Source organism: Ictidomys tridecemlineatus, chromosome 11, assembly GCF_052094955.1.
Source record: "Ictidomys tridecemlineatus isolate mIctTri1 chromosome 11, mIctTri1.hap1, whole genome shotgun sequence".
NCBI classification, from domain to species: Eukaryota; Metazoa; Chordata; class Mammalia; order Rodentia; family Sciuridae; genus Ictidomys; species Ictidomys tridecemlineatus.
The window spans coordinates 45,142,499-45,163,871 of NC_135487.1; the positions used below are offsets into that span (position 1 = coordinate 45,142,499).

Below are 21,373 nucleotides of genomic sequence, written 5' to 3' on the forward strand. Positions count from 1 at the left end.
ATTTTAGTAATCGGCACTTCTGGCATACAAATCATTTTGTTGGACAAGACTGAATTCCCACTGTTTTCTGCTAAGAATAATGGCAAGGTGACTTAGATCCACAAAGCACTGCTTATGAAGGCTTGACAGAAGAATAACTACCAAGAACAATCAACAAGGGCTGGACAGCTTTCACAGCACATGCAGAATCTTAGTTGATATGTATGAAGACACTCTGTGCCATCTTATACAAATACTTCTCTTGGTCCCGTTTTCTAAATGAAAGAACTAAGGTTCAGAGACATCTGTTGATTTACTTAAATCACACAGCTTGTAGATGAGAGAGCTGACTCAAACACAAATCTTTCTAAGGCCATTTGTACAATATTCATGAGAACTGTTGATAACCAATACTGGGTGATTGCCATGTGCTAGCTACTGAGTTAAATGTTCGCATGCAACATATCATTTCACTTTTACAAATATGCCACAAAATAAGTATTTTTCTTCTTCTTCTTTTAGGTATTTTCTTAAAGAAAACTGAAACTCAAAACTGCTATTGTCATGAATTTAGGACTTCTAACCAACCACCACCCAAAGCTGCCTGCTCTGAGCATCATGCAATACTGTCCCTATTGTACTTGGGCACTGACTGGTCTAGTCCACTATCACAAAGGAAAAAATACTTCAAATTTTGCACAAAATCTCTGTTAAAACAGATCTCATTTGACAATGAAAATTTTCTGTTTTGTTCAAATCTCTTTATCCCCTTTGTGGATAGGCTAATCCAAAAAGCCAAACCCTCCATTTGCCTTTGCAAAAGGCCCAGAGAAGCCTTGAAACCTAATCAGTAATAGCATTACTGTTCAAAAGTTTCAACTCCAAAGCATTCAATTCCTCTTTCCTCATCTCTGTCTTCCATACAGTAGCCTTAGAAAGTTGTCAACCTGGCCTTGTAGGGTAATGGCAACCAGGTTGGGAATCAGTCAAACTGAGATTTGAATCCTGGGCATAAATTTACCAGTTGTAGATACTGGGACAAGTTGTGTGGTCTTTTGGCCTGGGTTTAATATCAATGAAATTGTTAACTCAGTATTATTCAACTTGAAGGGGAATTGAAAGGGCTAAATGAGCTAATGTTCAGTCATTCTATGTTATTATTTTGTTTTATTTTCTTCATAGCATTGAGCAGTATTATCATTTATTCATGAGTTCACTGAATATTTCTTCCTCTGTCCCTCTTCCTTGGTTTTATCCACAGCTGTTCTCCTAGTGTCTAGAATTGCACTGTCCTGTGCACTAGCTCCTAGCCAATGTGGCAATTAAGCACCTGAAATGTCCTTAAGCAGAAATAAGTTGTATTGAAAGGATAACATACATACAAAATTTCAGACTCCACGTGAAAAACAAATATCTCATGGATAATTTTTACACTGATTACATATTAAAATGGTATTTAGGTATACAGGGTTAAATAAAATCATTAAAATAATTTCACCTGTGTCTTTTTGCTTTTTCAATGTGACTACTAGAAAATTTTAAATTTCATATGTTGCTTATATTATTCTCTCTCTTGGACAGTGCTTACAAGGAATAGCACATACCACTAGGTGCTCAGTAAACAGCTGGATGAATGTATGCATGGGAAGAGGTAAATAAGTGTCAGAAAAGTGAAAGTAGGTAAATATTAGCTCCTCTCAGCCCCTCCTAGGGTATAGCTGTTTCAGGTAAATAAACTTATTGTGGTTGAAGTGTTAATAGCGGACAACAGGCTAAACCACTGGCATTCATCAAGATAAAATCAACATTTTAATTGCCACTGTCTGGAAGTCAGACAAAAGTAGGTTTTCGAATCCTGTTGTTCCACCTTCTAGAAGAGCAGTTTCTCTAGATATAAACAAAAGAGGGAGGAGGAAGAACAGCAAAAGCTTCCAGGGAAGGGAAGGGAGCAGAGGAGACAGGGAGGTGCAGAATGGCGGGTGACTCTCTTCCTCCACCGCAGACTACCCTGGGCCTCCAGGGCGCAGAGTGGGCGCTCCGCAACTACTTGTTGAAAAAACTGAAGGAATGTGAAAAAGGAAAACGGTGCGCAGAGAATTAAATGGGAAAAGAGAGAGGTGAAGAAAGAAAATCAGAGAGAAGCTACCCAGGAGTAGCCGAGAGGCGACAGGCCATGGTTGGATGGCCAGGGCAGGGGCTGGATGATGCAGGCTGAGGCTCGCGGGGGGTGCAGGACTCAGCAGAGTCCGATGCCCAAGGCGGAAGGTCATGGCCTGGCCAGGGACTTTCCCGGGTTGGGGTGAGAGCAGCCGGGGAGCCCTGGCCTTTTGAACTTCCCAAGTGAGAAGGTCCGGCTGCGACCACCCGGAGCGGCCTCTAAAGCAGGAACCGACCCAGGGCCAACCCACCCTCTCCCTGGGCACTTGCCCTCTCCCTGGCCTTCTAAGCCCGCCCCCTCTCCAGGGCTCTAACAAACTCCTCCTTTCCTGGGAGGAGTTAGTGCATAAGCAGTGCATCAGAATCACCGGAGACTTTTTGAAAGCAGTTGCTTGGCCCTTCCACAGGGTTACTGATTCAGCAGGTCTAGGGTGGAGCCTGAGAGTATGTAAAGAGCTCTCAGGTGTTGCAGGCGTGCCTGTCAGCGGGCCATCACCTGTGAGCCCTTGCCCCTCAGTAACCATTTTCTTCCACTGTTTCCTCTTTGATGTCCTCATATCTTGTTCAGCCTCACAGAGGTGTTTCTGAGGCTCAGCCAAGGAGCCAGGGAGTGTAGCAGAGGGAAGGAGGAGTATAAGGAGGAGGTCAGCAGGAGATGAGGTCAGATAGGTAAGGGACAGGGCAAGAAGATGCCAGGACTGGGTGAGTCATTAGTATGGGTTTGGCTTTTAACTTAATGTTTCTCCATTTTTCTTTTGCTTTTTTACATTAATGGTTTTTGCCTCTCCCATCTTAAAAACCTCAAAAATGGCCCTAGCCATCCTCTGGCTTGAAGCTGGAGCTGGTGTTGAGGAAGGCACTCTTTTTGGTACATCAGTGGCCTCCAAGGTCTCAGATTTGGACCTTGCAAAGGTTAAGTTCCCCTTTCTGACCCGCAGGATAAAAGGCTGGCAGTTCTAGTTGCCCTCAGTATCCTCTTTTCTCTTCTCCTGAATTTCTGCCCACCTCCTCCTATTCCAGTTCCCCTAATGCGCCTGCTCCGTATTCCACTTCCCCTAATGCGCCTGCTCCGTGAGGCCTCCCAGCCTTCCAGAGCAGCACTGTACAATCCACATGTGGGAGCCACATATATAATTTAAAGTTATCTTGGACCACATTTAAAAAGTAAAATGAATCCAGGTAAAATTGATTTTAATGATGTATCCAACTTAACCCAACATATCCCAAATATCAGCATCACAACATGTAATCAATTGGTACATAAATCAATGAGATATTTTACATTTCTTTTTTTATACTCATCCTTTTAAAATTTGTTCTAATTAGTTATACATGACAATAGAATGCATTTTGATATATCATACACAAATGGAGCATAACTCCTCATTCTTCTGGTTGTACATGATGTAGAATTACACCAATCATGTAATCATATAAGAACATGGGGTAATAATATCCCATTCATTCCACTGTCCTTCTCACCCCCATAACCCCTCCCCTCCCCTCACTCTCCTCTGTCTAATTCAAAGTACCTCTATTCTTCCCTAGCACCCCCCACCTTGTTGGAAGTTAGCATTCATATATCAGAGAAAACATTTGGCTGTTGGTTCTTTGGGATTGGCTTGTTTCACTTAGCATATTTTTCAGCTCCATCCATTTATCTGTAAATGCCATAATTTCATTCTTCTTTAAGGCTGAGTAATATTCAATTGTGTATTTATGCCATAGTTTCTTTATCTGTTGGAGGGCACCTATGTTGGTTCCATAGTTTGATTATTATGAATTAAGCTGCTATAAACATTAATGTGGTGGCATTACTGTAGAATGCTGATTTTAAGTCCTTTCAGGTATATACCAAGGAGTGGAATAACTGGATCAAATTGTGCTTCCATTCCAAGTTTTCTGTAGACTGCTTTCCATTGCACCAATTTGCAGTCCCACCAGCAATGTATGTGTGTACCTTATCCCCCCACATCCTTGCCATCGTTTATTGTTGCTTGTATTCTTAATAATTGCCATTATGGCTGGAGTGAGATGAAATCTTAGAGTAGTTTTGATTTGCATTTCTCTAATTGCTAGAGATGTTGAACATTTTTTCATGTATTTGTTGATCGATTGTATTCTTTTGTAAAGTGTTTATTCTATTCCTTAGCCCATTTATTGTTTTTTTTTTCTATACTAAGTCTTTGAAATCTCTCCTTACATTTATAATAACCCTTGATTTAGACCAGCCATGTTTCAAGAACTCTGTAGCCTCAAGTAGCTTTGGGCTACTAGACAGTTCAGTTCTAGAGTGCACTCCCAGTCCGTCCCCTTTTTAACACAGCTAATCACTCCTGCTTCCAGGCTGAGCTGATGCTTCCTTCTCCACTTCCCCACTACACCTGTGAGAGTTAAATAGGTTAATTTATGTAAAGTACTTAGAATGGTTCCTGACACACAGTAAATGCAATTGAATTGGGAGTTATCATTATACCACTTACTACAAGTGTAATAAATGGATTTGTTGTTTTTTTCTCCCTGTTATACCAAAAGATCCACAAGGAGAAAAGACCCTGCCTGCCTTTTTCATTGCTGTATTCTTGAGATCCATGGCTGGCACAAATAGATGAATATTAAAGATAAATATATTGAATGAGTGAATAAATTAAAAAGGAAGTATGCTAGGAATTATGATTAAGCATTTTAATTCTTAAATTGCAGGGGATTAAAAATCATAATCCTGAATGTGATATCAGGCTTTGTATTTACAGATGTTCAGACAATAGATCCTAAGGAGAGATGAAATCTGGTCTCAAACATGGAATAAAAAGAGGGTGGTATGGTGGAAAGGGCCCAAATTTTGCACTCCAACAGACGTGAGTGTGAACTGCTATTACTTCAATTACTCAAGTCTTCATGATTTTGGAGATTTTATAATTTTGTGTTTATGATTTTGCTTAACTTTTCTGTGCCTTCATTTGCCCATCTGTAAGATGGGATATAAGCATCTCTTCATATTATGTTCCTTATGCAAACAAAGTAGGTTTGTACTTGACAATAACCCAAGAACCTAATCTCAGCTTAGTCACACTGAGGCAGGGTACTTAGTCCCTCTGTGCCTTTATACCTTCAGTACCTTCTCTCTCTCTCTCTCTCTCTCTCTCTCTCTCTCTCTCTCTCTCTCTCTCTGTGTGTGTGTGTGTGTGTGTGTGTGTGTGCATGTTATGTTTTTTTAGCACTTAATGAGATATGATACTATACCTGATACATGTAGATGTTAGTTTCTTTAATTTTCATCCAGCAACGTGTGATCTCTTTTCCTCCTGGCATGAAGTTCAAGCTGCATTCTATTTGGGGGGGAAGTTAAGCCATCCTGCCAAGTAGATAGTTTTTAACAGATTCAAGTTAAGGACAGATCTTTGGTCAAAACAGTAGAGGTTGCCACTTTTTCCCCCACCCTTTCTGCCTCTTTTAGCCTTCTCTGCTTCTTCCAGAAAATCTTCTTTGATGCCTTGTTGATTGATTCCTGGCGATATCATCTCTCTGTAGCTCTCTTAACGTTAATGTTCAACCACACTCAGAGTTGCTGCTCATTAAAGAGGAGTGCCAGGACCTAGAAAGGGCTGTCCCTTATTGCTGGCCCTCTGAGAGTTTTGCTAGCACTCTCCCTTGTGCTGCTTCGGTGCTTTATTCTATCTCTTTCTAAATGTTTGTTAAGGCATTTTCCCCCACCAGGATCCCACGTCTTTCCGGATCCTGCCGCTTGGCCAGTACTCAGTAGGTGCTGGATAAACGTGAGCTGACTGCCTAACGTGAATGAGCACGGCGATGCGTGACTGTTTGTGGTCGCTTCCCCCCGAAGTGTGCAGAAGACTGACAGATGTGTGCAGTGAGAAAAGCTAACGGGAAGAGGCTGGCTGCTTGTTGAGAAATGAAACTGAGCGCCCAGAGTAGATTCTTTGCATCCCTTCGGTGTCTTCTGGGGATGAAGGGGCAGCAGGGCTGAGAGTGGGGAGGCAGGAGGGATGACAAGGTGCCCTCTTCAGCACTGAGTCAGCAACACCCGCCCCTGTGGACACGGGAAGATCGCGATCGCAGGGGCTGAGTCACGAGAATAACTGGAATAGTTGTTTAGATCATAATGAATTCCCAGAACCTTTCCAAGCCAACCAGCAGGCACAGGCTCTCTCCCTACCATCAGTGTTTTCCAGCTGGGTGACTTAGCAGAAAGGAGGAGGCCAGGGCGGGGCGGGGCCGGCGGGGGAGGGGCGAGAGTGTGCACAGGAATCTTCACCATCACCCATCACTGCAGCTTTTCGTGTTTCCAGGAAGATGTGAACGAAGGCTGGCGCTGTGAGAATGGATCCCGCACAGATCACACAGCTGTTGTGTCAACTAGAAATATGGGCCAGGGGTCCTGGTTCCTTATGGTGAGTAGCTAGGGTGTCAGTGGGTTTGAACTTCCCTCAGATCCCAGGCAAGTTAGCCTCCATTGACATATCATTAGAGGTCTGCGTATCTTGGATGAAAGGGGATAGCTAAACTCCAGCAGTGGAAGAAACTGTGTGGAAAGAAGGCCTTGTGGCATTGGTGCATGAGTCTGCAGGTTGCAGACTTCTAAGCTGCAACTCCAGAATCCAGAATTTCTCCAGACAGTCTGTTCTGAGATCCACGGAACCCCTCAGGGAATGCCTTGTCCAAAATATCTGCACAGTTCAAAGCTTATGTCTCAGTATTTTCTTCCCCAAATCTCCACATCCCAAGATTTCACTCTCTCTTGATACCACCTTCCACTTTGAATGCCTTATCCTGGCCAATGAGCAGACACTATAGCTTTATCACCTGTGTTTATGGAAAGAGGTTCTCAAGCATACATCAGAATCACCTAGAAGACTTATTGATGCAGATTTCTGGACATCAGCTCTGGATTTTCCGATTTAGTTGGTCTGGGATAAGGCTTATGAATATGAATTCCCCCGAAATACTAGAGAATCTTGATTCTTGTAGTTTAAGTGTCATACTTTAAGAACTACTGCTCTAAGGCAAGGTTCTTAAATGGATTTTCAGATCAAAAATGTATTTGAGGGCTGGGGATATAGCTCAGTTGGTAAAGTGCTTGCCTCACATTCTCAAGGCCATGGATTCAATCCCCAGCACCACAAAATAAATAAATAAATAAATATGCATTTGAGAATCTGCTGAAAAGCCTTGCCACCACTTCCCAGAAGAAAACAATACACAAATGCTGGAAAAGCATAAAAACAAGCTTACAATCTCAGGGTTCATTAGACTTGCAGAAATCCAGCCATGAATTTCTAGGTTTAAAAAAAAAAAAAAAACTCCATACCCTTGCCCAAACCAGAATTCATAAATGGAAGATTTATAAGGCACAATAAAACAGAATTTAATCACTGAAGGCAGAGGAATTTCACAGAAAATTTAGTGAACATCAGTTTCCTAAAACCAGTCTACCTGGTTTCAAATCTTATCTCTGTTATTTGCCAGTTGTGCTTCAGTTTCCTCATCTATAGACTAGGATGGATAATAGAACCTAATTATGGACTTTCTGAAGGACCAAATGAGTTCAATCATGCAAAGCACATAGAATAGAGCATGGCACACTGTCTACATGCAATAACCGTTTGCGATTACTTGGAGTCCTGTTGATTCAACTTCCTGATATATTTCAAACATCCTACATCCCATCCCAACATCCATAGTTTTAGTTTGAATTCCAACTATATCTAGTCTACCAAAGTGCCATATTCTCCTAACTGTTCTTTATTCTGATTTCTCGTCATTCCAATGCATTTCCAGATAGCATCCAGAATGACTTGTCTATATCAGTTCATTTTGTGTTTTTTATTACAAAATATATGAAGCTTGGAATTTTATAATAAATATAGGTTTATTTAGCTCATAGTTCTAGAGACTCAAGATCATGGTGCCAGTATCTACTTAGCTCAGGAGGGCCTTTTGGCAGCATCATGGCATGGTAGACGGTTATTATGATGGGAGAATTGTAAGGGGGAGAGATCAGATGGCAAGACAGGAAGCCAGACAAATTTAGGAGCCAGGCTCGTTCTTTTTACAACAACATAGCTAATAAGCTCCCACAAGAACTCCCTTGCAAGGGTGGTGCCCCCAATGTCTTAATCACCTTCAACTAGACCCCATTAGCACTCAGTAGTACCACACTGAGAACATGTGCTTCCAACCCATGAACTTTTGGGGACACACTTAGACCATATCCAAACCATAGCATTTTATCAAACCTATGTCACCTTATCATTACCTACTTTTAACCTTCTAGTGATCTCCCCCATCATGTAGGAGAGAGTCTGAGCCCTTGAGCCTGGTTGCTGAGGGCCACAGCCAAGTCGGGATGACACATGGCATTTTTGCCAGAAGTAGTGGTTGAGAGGTGATGCCAGCGAGCCTTTAAGATGATGACTTTTGAGTTCTCGCGAGGAGTTCCCGTTGAGTTCCGGTTGAGCTCTAGCAGGGATTCCTGAAGAGTTCACGTTGGTTGGGGAAGTGCCGGAGGAGGGACTTCTGGTTGGTGGTTCCTGGAGGAGCCGCATGGCAGTCGGGAGAGTTCCTGGGAAGCGTATGTGGAGTGTGCTGGTGGAGTTCAGAAATAAAGTTTGTTCCTCTTGAGTGGCTGGTGATTCGTGCCCAGCCAGACTGCGGCACCTGGTACATGAGGTCTGCTTTATCCTGGGCCCTACTCCTCATCAAAACTCATTGCTCACTATACTCCTATTTCTCCCTTCTGTTCCAGACAAACGAAGTAAAGCTGATTCTAGGTGAACTTTGCATACTCCTTTGCCTCATAGCTAAAGCTTACTCTGCCCTAAATGACCTTCAGCCCACTTTGAGACAGACTTCTATAGGCTGTTCCTCAAGACTCCGCAGGAGACTCTCTTCTCTTTACTGTCCCTAACCTCCAGGTAGAACTGAGCTTTCCATTTATTGCAACCTACTGTGCCTTGCATCACGTGCTTCCTCTACCACTTTAGTGCACATATATGTTCCTAAGTCGGTAGCAGACATTTCTACTTATTTTCCCAATATCCACGTTCATTTTCTGGAGTGTGAGTCATTTCCCAGATCTCCTGCAGATAAGTTTCTAGATGCAAATTAAGTTACACAGGTATAGGATTTAAAAAGCAGAAATGAATTAAAAGATGGCTTTTTGATGCTGTAAGTATCTTCTCCTGGAAAGCCCAGTTGTGGAGACATAAAACTTTTCTGCATTCTAGTCTCCCGTCAATAGTTTTGTGGTTGTCAAGGGTCATCAGTTTTAATATCAGCAACAACAGTTTCCCACTTCCGAATTTCTGATTCCTATATTGCAAGTATGTGGTCAGTTGCAGATTCTAGAATCTAGAGCTCGGTAGTTCCTGGGCTTCCTGACTTCCCATCTTCCTGATGGGGCAAAGGTAATAGCTCTCTCTGGAAGTTATTGCTGGAATCTAGAATCTACTTCTCCAGCTCTTCAGATGATTTCACAAGTGTCTAATCCCCTATTAAAATCCCTTCTGCTTGAAATACCTGGAATGGCTTCCATTCCTGGAGTTGACCAATGAATGATAGTATCTGTCTTACTGACACTGTTGTGAACTATTAGCAGTCTAAAACCATGACTCATTCATTTTGGTATTCTCAGTTTCCAAAATGGTCAATAGAGGTTTTTGGAAAAATGAACCTCTTCAAGAAATGGGTAGAACCATTAACCTGAGTTGGAGAAAGGCTGAGGGCGGGTCAGTTACCTTTATTCATCAAATGAACTTTGAGCACAGGAGCTGTTCTCAGACTAACCAGCAACAAACACACAGGCATCACCAGCAAAACAACAGAACATAGGGACTGAGTGAATGATTGGGACAGCAGTGTCAGATTTAAAACTAGAACTCAGACATCATTCCTCACAGTGGGCCCAGGGGGAAGGAGGTGCTATCCTCCACCAAGGCCCATGACCCCCAGGACACCAATCAAAAGACAAGATAGTACTTCCCCAACGGTGGTTTCCATCAGTTTTCCATCAGTGGACTGTGCTTAGAAAACTGCAGAGAACAGAGAAAAACAAGCCCTGGCTGGCCTAACTCGGCCTCGGGGTCTGAAGCACAGCACAGCCAGAGATCAGAGGGTGGCTGCGTGGAGTGTGGGTGGGTCAAATGAGGAGCATAGTCCATGGGAAAAGCTAAAACATGAGTACGGTAAGAAATCCATGAGCTCTGGAAATTAGATGGACTTAGGATTAAATCCTGAGCCTGTTGCTAATCACTGTGAGACTGGAGACAAAATTCTTCAGACTCTGGGATCCTCTATCTTCTCACTCAAAAAGCCCATAATATATAGCTTATTCCCAAAGACCGTTGTGAGGGTTGGAGGAAACAGGTAAGACAAACCCACCGAGCACAGGGAGGACCTGGCTCACGGTAGCTCTCCACAACCCCTCTTCCCTGTCCTCACTCAGGTGGTCCCTTAAGCTCTACCTGGAATTTTTTTTTTTCTAGTGGCAACTACATTCCTTTATAAAATAATTAACTTAGTGTTTTGCTTGGTCTTCTCATTATTCTGCCTGAAGGTAAGGGTGATCGGGTGATTTCTCATCCATTCGTTTGTCTTGAAAGGCTTGGGGCAGGAAGAAAGATTCCCGGAAGTTTTTTAAGTGCAGAGCGGATGGGAGGTGGCAGGGAGTTGTTCCAGGAAGGTTGCACTTGCCAGCCGGGGGGGAGAGAGTGCAGAACTTGGCCTTGCCTCTCTGTGTAATCGTGTTGTCCATGCTCATCGGCTGGGCCATTAGCATTTGAGTCTAAGCCAGTCTTTCTGTGGCATCCCACAGGACTCTGGGTTTAATGCAACTTCCCTTTCTACATGCCCTTGTTATGAATGTCTCCAGGAAAAGGACTAGAAGGTTTCCATTTAGCGAGAGAAATGACTGTTTCAGATATCTCACCAGCCTTACCAATAAGATATTAAGATATCATCAGATTTTTGCCCAGCAGACAGAATACCACAGCTCTTCAGGAAAGGCCTAAGCCCTAAAACTCTGGAAGAATAATGCAGGCTTCGAATGAGTCTGGGACAGTCCATGGGCTCCACAGCATCTTCTGCAAGGTCAGCTGTTGGGTTCATCCAAATAGATGAGACTGAGGGACTGAGACTCACAGGAATGAAAAGGACAAAGAAGGCGTCGCCCAGGGAGGATGGAACAATTACACTTACGTAGAATCTCAGTGACATTGATCACAGAAGAAGTTGGAGAGATGGCCATAATACCTGTTTGGGAATGGAAGTCAGAATGAAGAAGAGGACAGTCTTGAAAGGGCACCATCCTGTGCCCCACATGGTGGCAGGGGCTTTTGTAGAGGATGCAGAATGGGAATGAAACAGTTAAGCTGTTAAAGCCAAGCTTCTGCAGCCAGCGGGAATATTTGATGTTACTGCACAGGAAGCAGATCCTAGAGTGAATAATTCCTGCACAGCGGGGGAGCCTTTTTTTTCAGGTTGAACTCTGTCTGGAAGCTGCTCTTTTTCTTGTCAGAGAGCCAGTGGCAATAGCTATCACCCTCCTCTCCGGCTCCTACCCTTCCCCCAGCAGGAACACAGCAAGGGCAGCTCAACTCCCTTGGAGACTCTCAGGGCACATGGTAGAGATCCAGAAAGAGCGGCTACTATGTTTTATGCACAATGGTAGAAAACAGATTTCCTTATTAGCTGTTGATAACCATCTGCACCTTCAAGCCCCTGTTGACAGAGAGACTGGGAATTCTGTAGCATTACTTTAAAAAGTAATGCACACTGAGGTGACCATTGTTTTGTCTATCGGAGCAAGATAGAAACAAGGAGGAGCTCAGAAAGGGATGAGGTACAGTGGAAAAACAAGATGGCAAAAGAAAAGAAGCCTCCAGATCAGAGAGTTCCCAATCTCCACTAAGTGTCTAGTGCCACAGCAGGTAGCATCACAGTGTGGCATCACTGGGCATGTCAAGTGTGCTTCTTTGGAATAAACCTCTTCATCAAACTGTGTGTTAATGTCCAGAAGGAAAAAGAAGGAAAAAAGTAAATCATAAGCAAGATGCCACTCCAGATATTGTTTTACATTAACATCTGGCATTTAGGGGATTCTAATAAATTCTCACAGTCAATTCTTATAAGTAACCTCCATTTTATTCGTTTTTAATTTTTTTATTTTTTATCTTTTATTGATTTTATTTTTTTTAAATACTTGACAGCAGTGTGGAATGAATTACAATTCTTATTACACATATAGAGCACAATTTTTTGTATCTCTGTATATAAAGTGTGTTGACACTCAATTCAAGTCTTCATACATGTACTTTGTATAATGATGTTCATCACATTCCACCATCCTTGGGTTGTCCTCATTGCTTTTGCTACTTGTTTAACAAGAGTGTTTTATTTATTCCTCATGGAAGCACTAGGTCATAGGTTCACTGGGTCCCAGTAGCTTTTATGGACACCCTGGGGCTCAGGATATATACTGAATTGCCCCAAGTGATAAGACTTATCTAGAAATGCAGCTAGAATTCTAGTCCAAATATACCCAATCACTTCCAAGCCTGTACCCTGTCCACTAAACCATGTGTATCTCTGTGTTCTATATTCTAATCTGTAGAATGTCCTCTTACAGAAAAAGAAGGTGCTACAGAGGGAAGAACTAGAACCAATAATGATAATAATATTAAACAACCCAATTTAAAAAAAAACACAAAATGTTTGAATAAGCATTTCAACAAAAAAGAAATGTAGATGGCAAGTAAGCATATTAAAAGATACTCAACATAATTTTTCATTAGGAAAACACCAGTTAAAACCATGATGAAATACCTCCACATGCCTGCTAGAATGGCTAACATTGAAAAAACTGATCATATTGAGTATTGGTGAGCAACCGTAACTCTCAAGCATTGCTGGGGAGAAGGAAGTTAGAACAACTGCTTTGGAAAACTGTGAGGAAGTTTCTTATAAAGTTAAACCCAGTCATTGCACCCCTAGATAAACTTAAATTAAAGTGCATGTTCATGCAACAAACATATATTATTGTTCATAACTACTATACTGTACTGTTGTATAACTGCAACCCACAGGAGCATCCATACAAGGTAATAAATGAAATAAAAAGGAACAAATTATGGATCTTCTCAATATCATTGATAGATCTCAAAATAATTGTGCTGAATGAAAGGGGGGAGACAATGAAGAATACATATTATATGATTCCAGTGGAGGATGATGGATGTTTCTTATCTGAATTGAAGTGATATTTTCATGGGTATAAATATATGTCAAAACTCATCAATTTGTACTGATTGTTGTCAGTTATGCTTCAAAAAATTGTTAGAGATAGGCTTCCAAGAATCAGCAGCATGAGGAGATAGAAGAAGAAGAAGAACAACAACAACCACAACAACAAAAAACAAAGCAAACTCTTGCAAGGCAAGTTAGATAAAAGGAAATGCAATATAATGGTTAATAACTCAAATCATAATTCAAATCTCAGTTCAACTTTTGGCAAGGCACTTTATTGCCTATGTAAAATGCAGGAAATTATAGTACCTACCTCAGATAATAGTTGGGACAATTAAATAAATCATGAATATAAGGCCTTAGAGCAGTTCCTGGCTTATACTAAGAATTTAATAAGTGTTAGTTATTATTATTGCACAATTCTTATTTCATCCAAATTCATCTGTTTCTCAATATTACAAAGTTTAAAATTCTACTTAAGTGATAAATCCAAAGGCCAATGATTTCCAAACTTGGATTTTCTGGTCAAGGCTGATTCCTCCTTTTGAACATAACTGACTGGGCTCCTTGACATTTTGCAGCTGACATGCTGAATACTCATTATTCCAAAGGTCAGGGAAGTAGATGATATCAAGACTCTTTTCTGCCTGGGCTCTTCCACTAGGAGAACTTTCTTTGCCCAGTGTATGCCAGTGACAAAACTTGAGAAGAAGATTGAGGTGGGTTCTAACATAGGATTACCTGGGTGGTTCATTTCTGTTTGTATTATGAATGTGGATTCAAGGTTACCTGAAGGGTTGAGCAAGCACAGATTCCTGTTCACCAGACTCAGCATTTCTTGTAATGCAACTCTTTTACCTCCTTTGTTAGCTGGAGCTATTGAATGCATGGAGTGGTAGGAGGAAACTATGGAAGATTCTGTACACTAATTAGTAGCCAACACTGGAAATCTTGCCAAAATTTCATTTTTAAATTTGGCCCTTATTTTTATAGCACCAATTTCTTAATATCAAATTGGGTACTCTGTGCATTTCGCTCTTAGCTTATTGACCTCTACCTCTGAGTTTGAAAAACAATAGCCTGAAGTAGTGAGGCAAGGCTTATCTTCCCTACCCTGTGACTTCTGTCTCCTCTCCACCACTCATGCACTCAAGCGTTTACAACTTTTCCAGACAAGGATGCAATAGCAGAGTTGCTCAGAAGTGATCTGGGAGCATCAGGTTTCCCTGATTCTTTTGAATCCTAGTAGAGATACAATATGCTAATTTGTGCACTAACTTTAAGCCTATATTTAAGATCTTTGATCATTTGATTCAACAGGTTCAATTGCTAACCACAGGTAGAAAGAAATTGATTTGTAAAAACAATGTTGTAAACCTGCTCAGTTATTCTCTGATCGGCCAAAATGCACTTCTTACTAGAAGACATAGCCATATACAGCACTATTCACTAAGAGCGAAAAGCAAAGAGTTCCCAATTTGATATTAAGAAATTGGTGCTATTTTGATATTCCTCTAACCAGTTTCCCTGAAGTTACTATTTTATGGATAATTCTCTGAATTCTAGCAAAAGACCAATAATCCTTGAATCAATTGCTTTTCTCCCACCTCACAAGCCTTGCTAATACCCAGCCCCATGCGACAGAGTCCTCACAACACCCTACTTTATCTATGTTAGCCAGTTTCACACTGGGAGTCTCTGCTAGTGGTAAAAGTCAGTTCCATATACATACTTCTGTACTCGTAAGAACTCATTGATTGGAAGTGACAAACATCCATCTCAAATAAGCTTAGGCAAAGGAATGGATGATTGGAAGAAAGTATGAAATTTCATAAACTAAAGAGGTAAAGTTCAGATTTCAGGAGACAGAGACTTGGTTATCTTTGACGACTGCTCCATATCCAAGGCTTGGAATAGAAGATATTCAAAGAAGATCAAACTGCAGTGAAGAAAAGGATGCTGCTTGGCTTTGATAATACCTGAAACCAGCACTTAATGTTGCAGGAAGAGGAAGGAGGTGTGACTTTATAATACCCTTTGGGTTATTTTCCAGCTGTTCTATTCTTAGAACTTCCTCACTCCACCATCTACATGATGCACAGGGCTCAATTCCAGAGAGCCAAGACTAGCAATTCTAGTCTGTGATCCTCCCTTGGCCAGAGTTGATTGTTACAGAGCTGGTCCCAAGGTGCTGATTGTATCTGTGCTTCAAGAAACTTTAACTGGGCTCAAGATTCAGTCTCTTTTCTGGTGGTTGAATTTGTTGTATATAAATATGGATGCTAATGGAAGACGAGAAAGAGAGAGAGAGAGAGAGAGAGAGAGAGAGAGAGAAACAAAGAAGAGCAGACATTAGAGAGAAACTGATTGTCAATACATTTGAGATCCTACTTCCAGAACACTGTTCAGTTTCTCTGAATCCCTGTATTTGAGTGAAATAAAATACTCCTTATTTCTATAGCATTTCCCCCTCATTCTTATAAGCTAGCTTTAGTTCTTTTTGATAACTCTTAACCTCAAATACCTCCCACTAACAAAAATATGAATACTGGAATTTTGAAATTAAACTGATTTGTCTGTTGTCTGTGTCTTGGGGCACGGAAATGAATGAGAAAGACACATTCTCTGCTCTTTAGAACTTATGTTCTAGCTCATTCATTTGTTAAATAAGAATAATGCCTTATATTCTATTGTCCATAAGGATTAAATGAGGCAACTCATGAAAAATGTCTATGAATGGAAGATGTTGGTTGAATAAACACTAATTCTTTTCTCTCCTTCCCTTTTGTAGGCATCACAGGATGCGGAATGACAAAGCATTGCATGGGTGTTCTAACCCTAGCCCTCCAGTTCCACCAGCTGAGTCATCTCAGGCAAATGACTTGACTTTCTGGATCTCAATCTCCTATAAAATAATAAGGTACTTAATAATTTGGAAAACACCTTTTGTTTGGATGAGATTCTGTATTTCCCTAAATTACTCATTAATCTTCATATATTATGGAAGAGTGGGTCAATTAGATTGCTTTCCTTTTAAAATAAACTTATGACTGACATCCATTAAGGATTTACTAGGTCTAAGTCCTGGGCTAAATCCCATGATGTTTTCTTTAATCCCACAAATTCATAAGGCAAGTATTATATGATGTTCAATTTATATGCAGAAACCAAACCTCAGAGAAGTGAATTTGGCCAAAGTCACCAAGCCAGTCAGAGGCAAAAGTGGTCAGACTCTAAAAGCCATTCTCTTTGCCCTCCATGGCTGCTGGGTGGCTGTTCAGAGCTTGTCCTAAAGCCAAGTAAATATAAATGGGACTCCGTAAATTAGCCAGTACTTCATGTCTGAAAGCAGCACCTCCTGCCTGGTTCACCCAGGGGAAGATTTAGACCACAAGCCTGGCCCCGCTGCTCCCCAGGTCTTGTTGCTGGTTCCCCACAGGCGCCTTTCCCCTGCCCCCATTTCTATGGATGGCCCCATGTGATTGAGGGGAAACCAAACATTATTGTCAGGAATGATTTTTTTTTTTCCAAATTGGACATCTGCTGCTTATTTGGCTGGGAGTTTGGCAAGTGTTTTAATTCGTCGTGGTGGTCAAACCTAGAGGAAATAATTAGGTGGTCATGGCAACCAGCGTCCCAGGCACACCACAGTGACGCCAAGGAGCCAGCATTGAATGGAGTGTCCAAATGTCCACTCTGCTTTCAATGCTCTGGCCTCAGATTCTTCAGCAGGGCCACTTTACTTTTAGGTCTAAAACTCTCTTGATACAAGAACAAAATATTCAATCCCATACTAAAAGATACAGGTCCTGAGATCCAAAGAGCACCTGAAGAGAAGACATGGAGAATACAACTCACAACTAGAGAAGAACTCAAGGGGAGGGGACACAGTCACGAGCGAAACAGCTACTATGTACTAAGTGCTTTTCACATCATGGTTTCAGTTGATCCTCACAGCATCGTCCACTGCACAGAGGTGGAAACTGAGGCATGGATAGGTGAAATGGCTTGCCTATGATCACATAGCTAGGCAATAAAAAGAGCTGACCTCTAAACCTTAATCTAGTAGATCTTGAAGCCTTGCACCAGCATCTATTGAAGGTTACCATCAGAGTCCTCCCCAGGGAAACTTTCTGGTGGTAGAGGAAGGATTTGGGTGGGAGGTGCAAGTCCCAAAGGTAATGTCCTTGGTTAGTGTCCCCTCTCCAGTACTACCAACTTTGATGTAGACTCTAAACCATTCTAACCTAAGAACACATCTCTTCCTCACCCCATTATTTTAACAGCCTGTGCTCTCTACAGTATTTCTGTTGTGTCCTGGGCAGTATATCAGAGTTGGGTCTGAGCCCAACTCTCTTCTTTGCCTTATTGAAAAGATGACAGAATCTGCATGATGCTCTCCAATTCCTGGAATGTATATTTTACCTCTGACTCAGAAATTGGATCAGTTGTTACCTTATAGATCTTTGAAAATTACTTTTCCCTATGGACAGATTCAGAAAAGTCCCAATCATCAGAAATTTTTATTTCCTTTCCCATATTCATGACATTCATTTAGAGTCTCATGAGATATTATTAAGTACCTTTTGCTTGGTAAGGGCAAGTTATCTTGCAACTTCATGCCCAATAGGCTTTAAGAACAAAACTCTTTGTTATTCCCTGATATAGGAACCAGAGGACCTGCTTGTAAGTCTCCTTTCTGCCACTTACTAGCTTTATCACTTTTCTAATAATTTGGGAAGGTCACTAGATATGTGTGTTTGTGAAATAAGAGTTGACAAAAAAAAACTAACACTAAAGGTGTCTTTCAATTCAAGGCCAGTAATTCAAGTCTTCCTTTCAGTAAACAAAATTAAAATTCCCTTTGAAAGTTGGTCAACTTGCTCCTCATTCAGATGGACAACTCACTTCTCATGCTGATGGGAAATCATGATTCCTTGTCCCCCTTTGATTTTTCTACCTCACATTCTCCATGAGTTCTGAGGAGATGACTTATGAGTTTTTAGAGAGATGTTTTTCTATCTCCAGATGAGCAGAATTCTGGATGAAGGGCAAATAGAGATGGTGATGATGCCATTGAAGAACATCAACAAGTTAAATGATGCTCTGAAGGTTCTGAAGGCCAGTGTTGCCTGAGCTATGCTGTCCTCACTATTGCTATATTTCACTGTGCTTTGGCTGCAGTGGATAATGGTGTACCAGCGAGGGCACAGCCTCGGATCTGGCTCTGTCACTTCAGTGGTTGCATATCTTGGGCTAGTCACTCAATCCCTCCATGCTTCAGTATTTTTTTTCTGTCTAATTCCAATAAAAGTACCTTAATGGTTGCAGTGAGACAGTCAACATCAGGAAATTGAAGTCCAGAGATACACATTTTACAGGTGAAGTGACATAATTTCTGGGATTTGAGCCAAAATAACTGGTAGTGATGATGGTCTACATATTTTCAAAAAAGGAAGCCTAGACAGTGTTTTAGTCAGCTTTTCTGAAACTATGACCAAAAGACCTGACAAGAACAATTTTGAGGAGGAAAAGTTAATTTGGGTTTTGTGGTTTCAGGAGTCCCAGTTCATAGATGTCTGACTGCATTCCTTGATACCTGAGGTGAAACAGAACATCACAGTGGAAGGGTGTGGCACAGGAAAGCAGCTGGGGACATGGCCACCAAGAAGCAAAGAGAGAGAGACTGCACTTGACAGAAATAAAATACGTATCCCAGAGGCATATCCCCAATGACCCACCTCCTGCAGCCACACCCTATCTCCTTCAGTTACCATTCAGTTAATCTATCAGGGGATTAATTCACTGATTGGGAAAGGGAAGGCTCTCATAACCCAATCACTTCTAAACTTTCTTCCATTGTCTCACACATGAACTTTTGGGGGACATCTAATATCTAAACAATAACAGATCATTTAATCATTTTTTAAAAAATATTCTTTCAACAAATGGTGCTGGCAAAACTGAATATTCACATTCAAAAGAATGAAGGGGAACCCCTATCTCACTATAAGTAGGGCTCCAACTTCATACCATATTAATTCATTATGGATCAAACACCTAAATGTAAGGGCTAAAACAGTAAAACATTTGTAAAAACATCATAGGTATATGTATTTATTATCATGAATTAGGCAACGAATTCTTAGTTATGACACCACAAATACAAATAACAAAAGAAAAAAAAATAGATAACTTGGACTTTTACAGAACTAAAAACATTTGTGCCCCGAAGGATATCATCAAGAAAAGGAAAAGACAGCTCACAGAAGGGAGGAAAAACTTTTACACATTACATATTTAATAAGTGTTTTTTATCTACAATATACAAAGAAATTTTACATCTCAATTATAAAAATATAGCTCAATTAAAAATGAACAAATTATCTGATTGAATATTTCTCCCAAAACTACATTCAAATGGCCAATAAGAACATAAAAAGATGTCCAAAATCATTAGCCACTAGGGAAGTGCAAATAAAAATCACAAGTTAATATCACTTCACACCCTCTATGATAGCTATAATCAAAAAAGACAAATTAGAAAGACAGGGAAGGGGGAGATGGGGATCTAAATCAGTAGAGGAAAGGGAACAGGAGAAGGGAGAGGGAAGTGCTGGGGAGGGATATGGGCCATATTATATTGTTATATCATGTGCATTTGTGAATACCTAATAATAAATCCCATTATTATGTACAGATATAATGTATCAATAAAAATTGGGAAGAGGAAAAAAAGATAATCATAAGAGTTAAGGAAGATACAGAGAAATTGGCATCCTAATACACAGCTGACAAAAATGTAAAATGGTGCAGCCACCCTGGAAACCAGTCTGGCAGTTCCCCAAAACATAGAATTACAATATGATCCAGCAAACCCTCTCTAAGACACATACCCAGGAGAAATGAAAACAAATCCCCACTTGTGCAGGAATGTCCTTGTACACGAATCTCATAGCAGTCTTATTCAATTCAGATAGCCCAAATATAGAAATAACCCAAATGTTCATTAGCTGATAGATGGATAAATAAAATGTAGTTTATATATACAATGGAATATTATCATTAGCAACAAAATTAAATGGAGTATCAATATATGCTACAACATGGATGAACCTCAAAAATATTATGCTAAGTTAAAGAAGCTAATCACAAAAGACCACATATTGTGTGATTCTATTTATATGCAATGTCCACAGTAGGGAAACCTTTAGGGACAAAGGTATATTGGTTTTTTTAGGGTTAGCAAGAGGAAGTTATCATAGAGGTGCTAGGCAGAGAGTATGGGATTTCCTTCTGGGTGATGAAATGTTAAAAAATGGTAATAATGGTTCCACAATTCTCAGAAGATATTAAAACCTATCAAATTATATATTTTTAAATAGGTAAGTGTGTGGTCTATGAATTATGTCTCAATAAAGCTGTTTTTAAAGTAAGATAACCTGGGCTGGGGAAGGTGGGTAGCGACAGTGGGAAGACAAATCAATTGATCATGCTAAAACTGATCATGATACAAACTACTCTTTGTGAATACTACTTTATGCATACTTCTTTTTATGCACACTACTCTTTCTCCTTTTGTTTATGTTTAAAATTTGCTACCATAAATATAAAGTTAAATAAATACATAAACCAGCAGAACATAACAGGCTGGAAATAAATGACACTGTTGTTATTTTTATCACATAGTCCAGTGCTAAATTGAAGCATTTGTGTACATATCTCTAAATAACCTATCACACATCAGACATTTTTTTTTCTTTTAAATCACCTAAAACTGTCCTTGGCACTTATATTTTCATCCTGCCCCAGCAGGGCCAGGAAACAACTGGCAATGGATATGAAGATTGGTGGTAATACCCTTTCTCCATTGTCAATCAGTCACCTACTCTTGCCAATTTTTCATTCAAAAGACTTACTTTTCCAACCTCATTCACTGCCACTCACCTCATCCAAAACCTTGGTATTCTACCAA

At 40.7% G+C, this 21,373-nt stretch overlaps 1 long non-coding RNA gene across 2 annotated transcripts; it reads left to right on the forward strand.

Annotated features, from left to right (window-relative positions):
• Nucleotides 1-13,978: 13,978 nt before the first annotated feature.
• On the forward strand, nucleotides 13,979-20,770 carry LOC144367717 (uncharacterized). 2 transcript variants are annotated; one of them, XR_013427239.1, is made up of 3 exons: nucleotides 13,979-14,117; nucleotides 16,190-16,318; nucleotides 18,958-20,770. It is a non-coding gene; the product is annotated as an uncharacterized LOC144367717 (long non-coding RNA). The 2 variants fall into 2 exon arrangements; XR_013427240.1 differs by lacking the exon at nucleotides 18,958-20,770 and adding an exon at nucleotides 18,427-18,725.
• Nucleotides 20,771-21,373: the final 603 nt, after the last annotated feature.